The 9816-nt window shown below is 55.1% G+C and overlaps 26 non-coding genes and 3 pseudogenes across 26 annotated transcripts; all 29 read left to right on the forward strand.

The window, feature by feature from the left end:
• Positions 1–134: 134 nt before the first annotated feature.
• On the forward strand, positions 135–253 carry LOC129897523 (5S ribosomal RNA). Its single transcript, XR_008768609.1, has one exon. It is a non-coding gene; the product is annotated as a 5S ribosomal RNA (ribosomal RNA).
• Positions 254–475: 222 nt separating this feature from the next.
• LOC129897600 (5S ribosomal RNA) lies at positions 476–594 on the forward strand. The gene has a single exon (XR_008768681.1). It is a non-coding gene; the product is annotated as a 5S ribosomal RNA (ribosomal RNA).
• A 222-nt stretch (positions 595–816) lies between these two features.
• On the forward strand, positions 817–935 carry LOC129897649 (5S ribosomal RNA). The gene has a single exon (XR_008768727.1). It is a non-coding gene; the product is annotated as a 5S ribosomal RNA (ribosomal RNA).
• Positions 936–1157: 222 nt separating this feature from the next.
• On the forward strand, positions 1158–1276 carry LOC129897524 (5S ribosomal RNA). Its single transcript, XR_008768610.1, has one exon. It is a non-coding gene; the product is annotated as a 5S ribosomal RNA (ribosomal RNA).
• A 222-nt stretch (positions 1277–1498) lies between these two features.
• Positions 1499–1617, forward strand: LOC129897741 (5S ribosomal RNA). The gene has a single exon (XR_008768812.1). It is a non-coding gene; the product is annotated as a 5S ribosomal RNA (ribosomal RNA).
• A 222-nt stretch (positions 1618–1839) lies between these two features.
• LOC129897661 (5S ribosomal RNA) lies at positions 1840–1958 on the forward strand. The gene has a single exon (XR_008768738.1). It is a non-coding gene; the product is annotated as a 5S ribosomal RNA (ribosomal RNA).
• A 222-nt stretch (positions 1959–2180) lies between these two features.
• Positions 2181–2299, forward strand: LOC129897791 (5S ribosomal RNA). Its single transcript, XR_008768858.1, has one exon. It is a non-coding gene; the product is annotated as a 5S ribosomal RNA (ribosomal RNA).
• Positions 2300–2521: 222 nt separating this feature from the next.
• LOC129897385 (5S ribosomal RNA) lies at positions 2522–2640 on the forward strand. Its single transcript, XR_008768477.1, has one exon. It is a non-coding gene; the product is annotated as a 5S ribosomal RNA (ribosomal RNA).
• A 222-nt stretch (positions 2641–2862) lies between these two features.
• LOC129897672 (5S ribosomal RNA) lies at positions 2863–2981 on the forward strand. Its single transcript, XR_008768749.1, has one exon. It is a non-coding gene; the product is annotated as a 5S ribosomal RNA (ribosomal RNA).
• A 222-nt stretch (positions 2982–3203) lies between these two features.
• LOC129897386 (5S ribosomal RNA) lies at positions 3204–3322 on the forward strand. Its single transcript, XR_008768478.1, has one exon. It is a non-coding gene; the product is annotated as a 5S ribosomal RNA (ribosomal RNA).
• Positions 3323–3544: 222 nt separating this feature from the next.
• On the forward strand, positions 3545–3663 carry LOC129897644 (5S ribosomal RNA). The gene has a single exon (XR_008768722.1). It is a non-coding gene; the product is annotated as a 5S ribosomal RNA (ribosomal RNA).
• Positions 3664–3885: 222 nt separating this feature from the next.
• Positions 3886–4004, forward strand: LOC129897684 (5S ribosomal RNA). The gene has a single exon (XR_008768760.1). It is a non-coding gene; the product is annotated as a 5S ribosomal RNA (ribosomal RNA).
• A 222-nt stretch (positions 4005–4226) lies between these two features.
• Positions 4227–4345, forward strand: LOC129897430 (5S ribosomal RNA). The gene has a single exon (XR_008768523.1). It is a non-coding gene; the product is annotated as a 5S ribosomal RNA (ribosomal RNA).
• Positions 4346–4567: 222 nt separating this feature from the next.
• Positions 4568–4686, forward strand: LOC129897696 (5S ribosomal RNA). Its single transcript, XR_008768771.1, has one exon. It is a non-coding gene; the product is annotated as a 5S ribosomal RNA (ribosomal RNA).
• A 222-nt stretch (positions 4687–4908) lies between these two features.
• Positions 4909–5027, forward strand: LOC129897387 (5S ribosomal RNA). The gene has a single exon (XR_008768479.1). It is a non-coding gene; the product is annotated as a 5S ribosomal RNA (ribosomal RNA).
• Positions 5028–5249: 222 nt separating this feature from the next.
• LOC129897708 (5S ribosomal RNA) lies at positions 5250–5368 on the forward strand. The gene has a single exon (XR_008768782.1). It is a non-coding gene; the product is annotated as a 5S ribosomal RNA (ribosomal RNA).
• Positions 5369–5590: 222 nt separating this feature from the next.
• On the forward strand, positions 5591–5709 carry LOC129897719 (5S ribosomal RNA). Its single transcript, XR_008768793.1, has one exon. It is a non-coding gene; the product is annotated as a 5S ribosomal RNA (ribosomal RNA).
• Positions 5710–5931: 222 nt separating this feature from the next.
• Positions 5932–6050, forward strand: LOC129897731 (5S ribosomal RNA). Its single transcript, XR_008768803.1, has one exon. It is a non-coding gene; the product is annotated as a 5S ribosomal RNA (ribosomal RNA).
• A 222-nt stretch (positions 6051–6272) lies between these two features.
• Positions 6273–6391, forward strand: LOC129897743 (5S ribosomal RNA). Its single transcript, XR_008768814.1, has one exon. It is a non-coding gene; the product is annotated as a 5S ribosomal RNA (ribosomal RNA).
• A 222-nt stretch (positions 6392–6613) lies between these two features.
• Positions 6614–6732, forward strand: LOC129897757 (5S ribosomal RNA). Its single transcript, XR_008768826.1, has one exon. It is a non-coding gene; the product is annotated as a 5S ribosomal RNA (ribosomal RNA).
• A 222-nt stretch (positions 6733–6954) lies between these two features.
• Positions 6955–7073, forward strand: LOC129897768 (5S ribosomal RNA). Its single transcript, XR_008768837.1, has one exon. It is a non-coding gene; the product is annotated as a 5S ribosomal RNA (ribosomal RNA).
• Positions 7074–7295: 222 nt separating this feature from the next.
• On the forward strand, positions 7296–7414 carry LOC129897740 (5S ribosomal RNA). The gene has a single exon (XR_008768811.1). It is a non-coding gene; the product is annotated as a 5S ribosomal RNA (ribosomal RNA).
• Positions 7415–7637: 223 nt separating this feature from the next.
• On the forward strand, positions 7638–7755 carry LOC129897892 (5S ribosomal RNA; annotated as a pseudogene).
• A 222-nt stretch (positions 7756–7977) lies between these two features.
• LOC129897845 (5S ribosomal RNA) lies at positions 7978–8096 on the forward strand. The gene has a single exon (XR_008768910.1). It is a non-coding gene; the product is annotated as a 5S ribosomal RNA (ribosomal RNA).
• A 220-nt stretch (positions 8097–8316) lies between these two features.
• Positions 8317–8435, forward strand: LOC129897852 (5S ribosomal RNA). The gene has a single exon (XR_008768917.1). It is a non-coding gene; the product is annotated as a 5S ribosomal RNA (ribosomal RNA).
• A 222-nt stretch (positions 8436–8657) lies between these two features.
• LOC129897666 (5S ribosomal RNA) lies at positions 8658–8776 on the forward strand. Its single transcript, XR_008768743.1, has one exon. It is a non-coding gene; the product is annotated as a 5S ribosomal RNA (ribosomal RNA).
• Positions 8777–8998: 222 nt separating this feature from the next.
• Positions 8999–9117, forward strand: LOC129897918 (5S ribosomal RNA; annotated as a pseudogene).
• A 133-nt stretch (positions 9118–9250) lies between these two features.
• Positions 9251–9369, forward strand: LOC129897821 (5S ribosomal RNA). Its single transcript, XR_008768887.1, has one exon. It is a non-coding gene; the product is annotated as a 5S ribosomal RNA (ribosomal RNA).
• A 223-nt stretch (positions 9370–9592) lies between these two features.
• Positions 9593–9711, forward strand: LOC129897870 (5S ribosomal RNA; annotated as a pseudogene).
• The last annotated feature ends 105 nt before the right edge of the window (positions 9712–9816 follow it).

Raw genomic sequence — 9816 nt, forward strand, 5'->3', positions numbered from 1 at the left:
GGACGTGCGATGGAGGCGCTTAGGACGGGCGTGACATGCGGCAGGGTGCGTCGGTGCGTGGAGGGCAGGGCGCATGCCGGGGCGTTTGGGAGGGGAAGGGGGTGTTTAATAGAATTTAGAGCGCTAGGAATGATGGATGCGATCATACCAGCACTAACGCACCGGATCCCATCAGAACTCCGAAGTTAAGCGTGCTTGGGCGAGAGTAGTACTAGGATGGGTGACCCCCTGGGAAGTCCTCGTGTTGCATCAATACTTTTTGTCGGAATTCGGCACGGTTTCGTCTACTCGACAACAAGTATTTTTTTGCGGACACGACATTCGGGGCCTAGACGCCGTTAGGACGTGCGATGGAGGCGCTTAGGACGGGCGTGACAGGCGGCAGGGTGCGTCGGTGCGTGGAGGGCAGGGCGCACGCCGGGGCGTTTGGGAGGGGAAGGGGGTGTTTAACAGAATTTAGAGCGCTAGGAATGATGGATGCGATCATACCAGCACTAACGCACCGGATCCCATCAGAACTCCGAAGTTAAGCGTGCTTGGGCGAGAGTAGTACTAGGATGGGTGACCCCCTGGGAAGTCCTCTTGTTGCATCCCTCCTTTTTGTCGGAATACGGCACGGTTTCGTCTACTCGACAACAAGTATTTTTTTGCGGACACGACATTCGGGGCCTAGACGCCGTTAGGACGTGCGATGGAGGCGCTTAGGACGGGCGTGACATGCGGCAGGGTGGGTCGGTGCGTGGAGGGCAGGGCGCATGCCGGGGCGTTTGGGAGGGGAAGGGGGTGTTTAACAGAATTTAGAGCGCTAGGAATGATGGATGCGATCATACCAGCACTAACGCACCGGATCCCATCAGAACTCCGAAGTTAAGCGTGCTTGGGCGAGAGTAGTACTAGGATGGGTGACCCCCTGGGAAGTCCTCGTGTTGCATCCCTCCTTTTTGTCGGAATACGGCACGGTTTCGTCTACTCGACAACAAGTATTTTTTTGCGGACACGACATTCGGGGCCTAGACGCCGTTAGGACGTGCGATGGAGGCGCTTAGGACGGGAGTGACATGCGGCAGGGTGCGTCGGTGCGTGGAGGGCAGGGCGCATGCCGGGGCGTTTGGGAGGGGAAGGGGGTGTTTAACAGAATTTAGAGCGCTAGGAATGATGGATGCGATCATACCAGCACTAACGCACCGGATCCCATCAGAACTCCGAAGTTAAGCGTGCTTGGGCGAGAGTAGTACTAGGATGGGTGACCCCCTGGGAAGTCCTCGTGTTGCATCAATACTTTTTGTCGGAATTCGGCACGGTTTCGTCTACTCGACAACAAGTATTTTTTTGCGGACACGACATTCGGGGCCTAGACGCCGTTAGGACGTGCGATGGAGGCGCTTAGGACGGGCGTGACATGCGGCAGGGTGCGTCGGTGCGTGGAGGGCAGGGCGCATGCCGGGGCGTTTGGGAGGGGAAGGGGGTGTTTAATAGAATTTAGAGCGCTAGGAATGATGGATGCGATCATACCAGCACTAACGCACCGGATCCCATCAGAACTCCGAACTTAAGCGTGCTTGGGCGAGAGTAGTACTAGGATGGGTGGCCCCCTGGGAAGTCCTCTTGTTGCATCCCTCCTTTTTGTCGGAATACGGCACGGTTTCGTCTATTCGACAACAAGTATTTTTTTGCGGACACGACATTCGGGGCCTAGACGCCGTTAGGACGTGCGATGGAGGCGCTTAGGACGGGCGTGACAGGCGGCAGGGTGGGTCGGTGCGTGGAGGGCAGGGCGCATGCCGGGGCGTTTGGGAGGGGAAGGGGGTGTTTAACAGAATTTAGAGCGCTAGGAATGATGGATGCGATCATACCAGCACTAACGCACCGGATCCCATCAGAACTCCGAAGTTAAGCGTGCTTGGGCGAGAGTAGTACTAGGATGGGTGACCCCCTGGGAAGTCCTCGTGTTGCATCCCTCCTTTTTGTCGGAATTCGGCACGGTTTCGTCTACTCGACAACAAGTATTTTTTTGCGGACACGACATTCGGGGCCTAGACGCCGTTAGGACGTGCGATGGAGGCGCTTAGGACGGGCGTGACATGCGGCAGGGTGCGTCGGTGCGTGGAGGGCAGGGCGCATGCCGGGGCGTTTGGGAGGGGAAGGGGGTGTTTAATAGAATTTAGAGCGCTAGGAATGATGGATGCGATCATACCAGCACTAACGCATTGGATCCCATCAGAACTCTGAAGTTAAGCGTGCTTGGGCGAGAGTAGTACTAGGATGGGTGACCCCCTGGGAAGTCCTCCTGTTGCATCAATACTTTTTCTCGGAATTCGGCACGGTTTCGTCTACTCGACAACAAGTATTTTTTTGCGGACACGACATTCGGGGCCTAGACGCCGTTAGGACGTGCGATGGAGGCGCTTAGGACGGGCGTGAAAGGCGGCAGGGTGCGTCGGTGCGTGGAGGGCAGGGCGCACGCCGGGGCGTTTGGGAGGGGAAGGGGGTGTTTAATAGAATTTAGAGCGCTAGGAATGATGGATGCGATCATACCAGCACTAACGCACCGGATCCCATCAGAACTCCGAAGTTAAGCGTGCTTGGGCGAGAGTAGTACTAGGATGGGAGACCCCCTGGGAAGTCCTCGTGTTGCATCCCTCCTTTTTGTCGGAATTCGGCACGGTTTCGTCTACTCGACAACAAGTATTTTTTTGCGGACACGACATTCGAGGCCTAGACGCCGTTAGGACGTGCGATGGAGGCGCTTAGGACGGGCGTGACATGCGGCAGGGTGCGTCGGTGCGTGGAGGGCAGGGCGCATGCCGGGGCGTTTGGGAGGGGAAGGGGGTGTTTAACAGAATTTAGAGCGCTAGGAATGATGGATGCGATCATACCAGCACTAACGCACCGGATCCCATCAGAACTCCGAAGTTAAGCGTGCTTGGGCGAGAGTAGTACTAGGATGGGTGACCCCCTGGGAAGTCCTCGTGTTGCATCCCTCCTTTTTGTCGGAATTCGGCACGGTTTCGTCTACTCGACAACAAGTATTTTTTTGCGGACACGACATTCGGGGCCTAGACGCCGTTAGGACGTGCGATGGAGGCGCTTAGGACGGGCGTGAAAGGCGGCAGGGTGCGTCGGTGCGTGGAGGGCAGGGCGCATGCCGGGGCGTTTGGGAGGGGAAGGGGGTGTTTAATAGAATTTAGAGCGCTAGGAATGATGGATGCGATCATACCAGCACTAACGCACCGGATCCCATCAGAACTCCGAAGTTAAGCGTGCTTGGGCGAGAGTAGTACTAGGATGGGAGACCCCCTGGGAAGTCCTCGTGTTGCATCCCTCCTTTTTGTCGGAATTCGGCACGGTTTCGTCTACTCGACAACAAGTATTTTTTTGCGGACACGACATTCGGGGCCTAGACGCCGTTAGGACGTGCGATGGAGGCGCTTAGGACGGGCGTGACAGGCGGCAGGGTGCGTCGGTGCGTGGAGGGCAGGGCGCATGCCGGGGCGTTTGGGAGGGGAAGGGGGTGTTTAATAGAATTTAGAGCGCTAGGAATGATGGATGCGATCATACCAGCACTAACGCACCGGATCCCATCAGAACTCCGAAGTTAAGCGTGCTTGGGCGAGAGTAGTACTAGGATGGGTGACCCCCAGGGAAGTCCTCGTGTTGCATCAATACTTTTTGTCGGAATTCGGCACGGTTTCGTCTACTCGACAACAAGTATTTTTTTGCGGACACGACATTCAGGGCCTAGACGCCGTTAGGACGTGCGATGGAGGCGCTTAGGACGGGCGTGACAGGCGGCAGGGTGCGTCGGTGCGTGGAGGGCAGGGCGCACGCCGGGGCGTTTGGGAGGGGAAGGGGGTGTTTAATAGAATTTAGAGCGCTAGGAATGATGGATGCGATCATACCAGCACTAACGCACCGGATCCCATCAGAACTCCGAAGTTAAGCGTGCTTGGGCGAGAGTAGTACTAGGATGGGTGACCCCCTGGGAAGTCCTCGTGTTGCATCCCTCCTTTTTATCGGAATTCGGCACGGTTTCGTCTACTCGACAACAAGTATTTTTTTGCGGACACGACATTCGGGGCCTAGACGCCGTTAGGACGTGCGATGGAGGCGCTTAGGACGGGCGTGACAGGCGGCAGGGTGCGTCGGTGCGTGGAGGGCAGGGCGCACGCCGGGGCGTTTGGGAGGGGAAGGGGGTGTTTAATAGAATTTAGAGCGCTAGGAATGATGTATGCGATCATACCAGCACTAACGCACCGGATCCCATCAGAACTCCGAAGTTAAGCGTGCTTGGGCGAGAGTAGTACTAGGATGGGTGACCCCCTGGGAAGTCCTCGTGTTGCATCCCTCCTTTTTGTCGGAATTCGGCACGGTTTCGTCTACTCGACAACAAGTATTTTTTTGCGGACACGACATTCGGGGCCTAGACGCCGTTAGGACGTGCGATGGAGGCGCTTAGGACGGGCGTGACATGCGGCAGGGTGCGTCGGTGCGTGGAGGGCAGGGCGCACGCCGGGGCGTTTGGGAGGGGAAGGGGGTCTTTAATAGAATTTAGAGCGCTAGGAATGATGGATGCGATCATACCAGCACTAACGCACCGGATCCCATCAGAACTCCGAAGTTAAGCGTGCTTGGGCGAGAGTAGTACTAGGATGGGTGACCCCCTGGGAAGTCCTCGTGTTGCATCCCTCCTTTTTGTCGGAATTCGGCAAGGTTTCTTCTACTCGACAACAAGTATTTTTTTGCGGACACGACATTCGGGGCCTAGACGCCGTTAGGACGTGCGATGGAGGCGCTTAGGACGGGCGTGACAGGCGGCAGGGTGCGTCGGTGCGTGGAGGGCAGGGCGCACGCCGGGGCGTTTCGGAGGGGAAGGGGGTGTTTAATAGAATTTAGAGCGCTAGGAATGATGGATGCGATCATACCAGCACTAACGCACCGGATCCCATCAGAACTCCGAAGTTAAGCGTGCTTGGGCGAGAGTAGTACTAGGATGGGAGACCCCCTGGGAAGTCCTCGTGTTGCATCCCTCCTTTTTGTCGGAATTCGGCACGGTTTCGTCTACTCGACAACAAGTATTTTTTTGCGGACACGACATTCGGGGCCTAGACGCCGTTAGGACGTGCGATGGAGGCGCTTAGGACGGGCGTGACAGGCGGCAGGGTGCGTCGGTGCGTGGAGGGCAGGGCGCATGCCGGGGCGTTTGGGAGGGGAAGGGGGTGTTTAATAGAATTTAGAGCGCTAGGAATGATGGATGCGATCATACCAGCACTAACGCACCGGATCCCATCAGAACTCCGAAGTTAAGCGTGCTTGGGCGAGAGTAGTACTAGGATGGGTGACCCCCTGGGAAGTCCTCGTGTTGCATCCCTCTTTTTTGTCGGAATTCGGCACGGTTTCGTCTACTCGACAACAAGTATTTTTTTGCGGACACGACATTCGGGGCCTAGATGCCGTTAGGACGTGCGATGGAGGCGCTTAGGACGGGCGTGACAGGCGGCAGGGTGCGTCGGTGCGTGGAGGGCAGGGCGCACGCCGGGGCGTTTCGGAGGGGAAGAGGGTGTTTAATAGAATTTAGAGCGCTAGGAATGATGGATGCGATCATACCAGCACTAACGCACCGGATCCCATCAGAACTCCGAAGTTAAGCGTGCTTGGGCGAGAGTAGTACTAGGATGGGTGACCCCCTGGGAAGTCCTCGTGTTGCATCCCTCCTTTTTGTCGGAATTCGGCACGGTTTCGTCTACTCGACAACAAGTATTTTTTTGCGGACACGACATTCGGGGCCTAGACGCCGTTAGGACGTGCGATGGAGGCGCTTAGGACGGGCGTGACAGGCGGCAGGGTGCGTCGGTGCGTGGAGGGCAGGGCGCACGCCGGGGCGTTTGGGAGGGGAAGGGGGTGTTTAATAGAATTTAGAGCGCTAGGAATGATGGATGCGATCATACCAGCACTAACGCACCGGATCCCATCAGAACTCCGAAGTTAAGCGTGCTTGGGCGAGAGTAGTACTAGGATGGGTGACCCCCTGGGAAGTCCTCGTGTTGCATCCCTCCTTTTTGTCGGAATTCGGCACGGTTTCGTCTACTCGACAACAAGTATTTTTTTGCGGACACGACATTCGGGGCCTGGACGCCGTTAGGACGTGCGATGGAGGCGCTTAAGACGGGCCTGACAGGCGGCAGGGTGCGTCGGTGCGTGGAGGGCAGGGCGCACGCCGGGGCATTTCGGAGGGGAAGAGGGTGTTTAATAGAATTTAGAGCGCTAGGAATGATGGATGCGATCATACCAGCACTAACGCACCGGATCCCATCAGAACTCCGAAGTTAAGCGTGCTTGGGCGAGAGTAGTACTAGGATGGGTGACCCCCTGGGAAGTCCTCGTGTTGCATCCCTCCTTTTTGTCGGAATTCGGCACGGTTTCGTCTACTCGACAACAAGTATTTTTTTGCGGACACGACATTCGGGGCCTAGACGCCGTTAGGACGTGCGATGGAGGCGCTTAGGACGGGCGTGACAGGCGGCAGGGTGCGTCGGTGCGTGGAGGGCAGGGAGCACGCCGGGGCGTTTGGGAGGGGAAGGGGGTGTTTAATAGAATTTAGAGCGCTAGGAATGATGGATGCGATCATACCAGCACTAACGCACCGGATCCCATCAGAACTCCGAAGTTAAGCGTGCTTGGGCGAGAGTAGTACTAGGATGGGTGACCCCCTGGGAAGTCCTCGTGTTGCATCCCTCCTTTTTGTCGGAATTCGGCACGGTTTCGTCTACTCGACAACAAGTATTTTTTTGCGGACACGACATTCGGGGCCTGGACGCCGTTAGGACGTGCGATGGAGGCGCTTAGGACGGGCGTGACAGGCGGCAGGGTGCGTCGGTGCGTGGAGGGCAGGGCGCACGCCGGGGCATTTCGGAGGGGAAGAGGGTGTTTAATAGAATTTAGAGCGCTAGGAATGATGGATGCGATCATACCAGCACTAACGCACCGGATCCCATCAGAACTCCGAAGTTAAGCGTGCTTGGGCGAGAGTAGTACTAGGATGGGTGACCCCCTGGGAAGTCCTCGTGTTGCATCCCTCCTTTTTGTCGGAATTCGGCACGGTTTCGTCTACTCGACAACAAGTATTTTTTTGCGGACACGACATTCGGGGCCTAGACGCCGTTAGGACGTGCGATGGAGGCGCTTAGGACGGGCGTGACAGGCGGCAGGGTGCGTCGGTGCGTGGAGGGCAGGGCGCACGCCGGGGCGTTTGGGAGGGGAAGGGGGTGTTTAATAGAATTTAGAGCGCTAGGAATGATGGATGCGATCATACCAGCACTAACGCACTGGATCCCATCAGAACTCCGAACTTAAGCGTGCTTGGGCGAGAGTAGTACTAGGATGGGTGACCCCCTGGGAAGTCCTCGTGTTGAATCCCTCCTTTTTGTCGGAATTCGGCACGGTTTCGTCTACTCGACAACAAGTATTTTTTTGCGGACACGACATTCGGGGCCTAGACGCCGTTAGGACGTGCGATGGAGGCGCTTAGGACGGGCGTGACAGGCGGCAGGGTGCGTCGGTGCGTGGAGGGCAGGGCGCATGCCGGGGCGTTTGGGAGTGAAAGGGGGTGTTTAATAGAAATTTAGAGCGCTAGGAATAATGGATGTGATAATACCAGTACTAACGCACCGGATCCAATCAAAACTTCAAAGTTAAGCGTGCTTTGGCGAGAGTAGTACTAGGATGGGTGACTCCTGGGAAGTCCTCGTGTTGCATCCCTCATTTTTGTCGCAATTCGGCACGGTTTCGTCTACTCGATAATAAGTATTTTTTTGCGGATACGACATTCAGTGCCTAGACGCCGTTAGGACGGGCAATAGAGGCGCCTAGGACGAGCATGATAGGCGGCAGGGTGCGTCGGTGCGTAAAGGGCAAGACGCATGCCGGGGCGTTTGGGAGGGGAAGGAGGTGTTTAATAGAATTTAGAGCGCTAGGAATGATGTATGCGAACATACCTGCAATAACGCACAAGATCCCATCAGAACTCCGAGGTTAAGCGTGCTTGGGCGAGAGTAGTACTAGGATGGGTGACCCTTTGGGAAGTCTCCGTGTTGCATCCTTCCTTTTTGTCGGAATTCGGCACGGTTTCGTCTACTCGATAATAAGTATTTTTTTGGACATGACATTCGGGGCCTAGACGACATTAGGACGGGTGATGGAGGCGCTTAGGACGGGCGTGACAGGCGGCAGGGTGCATCGGTGCGTGGTGGGCAGGGCGAATACCGGGGCGTTTGGGAGGGTAAGGGGGTGTTTAATAGAATTTAGAGCGCTAGGAATGATGGATGCGTTTATAGCAAAACTAATGCACCGGATCCCATCAGAACTCCGAAGTTAAGCGTGCTTGGGCGATAGTAGTACTAGGATGGGTGACCCCCTGGTAAGTTCTCGTGTTGCATCCCTCTTTTTTGTCGGAATTCGGCACGGTTTCGTCTACTCGATAACAAGTATTTTTTTGCGGACACGACATTCGGGGCCTAGACGCCGTTAGGACGGGCGATGGAGGCGCTTAGGACGGGCGTGACAGGCGGCAGGGTGCGTCGGTGCGTGGAGGGAAGGGCGCATGCCGGGGCGTTTGGGAGGGGAAGGGGGCGCTTAATAGAATTTAGAGCGCTAGGAATGATGGATGCGATCATACCAGCACTAACGCATCGGATCCCATTAGAACTCCGAAGTTAAGCGTGCTTGGGCGAGAGTAGTACTAGGATGGGTGACCCCCTGGGAAGTTCTCATATTGCATCCCTCTTTTTTGTCGGAATTCGGCACGGTTTCGTCTACTCGATAATAAGTATTTTTTTGCAGACACGACATTCGGGGCCTAGACGCCGTTAGGATGGGCGATGGAGGCGCTTAGGACGGGCGTGACAGGCGGCAGGATGCGTCGGTGCGTGGAGGGCAGGGCAAATGCCGGGGCGTTTGAGAGGGGAAGCAGGTGTTTAATAGAAGTTAGAGTGCTAGGAATGATGGATGCGATCATACCAGCACTAAAGCACTAGATCCCATCAAAACACCGAAGTTAAGCGTGCTTGGGCAAGATTAGTACTAGGATTGATGACCCTTTATAAAGTCCTTGTGTTGCATCACTCTTTTTTGTCGGAATTAGGCATGGTTTCGTCTACTCGATATTAAATATTTTTTGCAGACACGACAATCGGGGCCTAGACGTCGTTAGGAGGGGAAGGAGGTGTTTAATAGAATTTAGACCGCCAGGAATGATGGATGCAATCATACTAGCATTAACGCACCGGATACCATCAGAACTCAAAAGTTAAGCGTGCTTGGGCGAGAGTTGTACTAGGATGGGTGACCCCTTGAGAAGTCCTCGTGTTGCATCCCTCTTTTTTTCTTCAAAATTTAGTATGGTTTCGTCTACTCCATAATAAATATTTTTTCTAAATACAACATTCGGAGCCTATACGTAGTTAGGACGGGTGAAAAAGGCATTTAGAACGGGCGTGATAGGCGACATGGTGCGTCGGTGCGTGGAGAAAAGGGAGCATGTTGGAGCGTTTGGGAGGGGAAGGAGGTGTTTAATAGAATTTAGAGCGCTAGGAATGATGGATGCGATTTTACCAGCACTAACGCATCGGATCCTATCAGAACTCCGAAGTTAAGCGTGCTTGGGCGAGAGTATTACAAGGATGGGTTACTACCTGGGAAGTCATCGTGTTGCATCCCTCCTTTTTGAAGCCTTCTAATTAAAAGATATAAAATAAATACATGTCTCAATATTTATGTCTCGAATAGAATAAAATAATAAGTAAAAAGGATACGAAAGACGGC

The sequence above is a fragment of the Solanum dulcamara genome, chromosome 7 (assembly GCF_947179165.1).
Source record: "Solanum dulcamara chromosome 7, daSolDulc1.2, whole genome shotgun sequence".
In the NCBI taxonomy this organism is placed as follows: domain Eukaryota; kingdom Viridiplantae; phylum Streptophyta; class Magnoliopsida; order Solanales; family Solanaceae; genus Solanum; species Solanum dulcamara.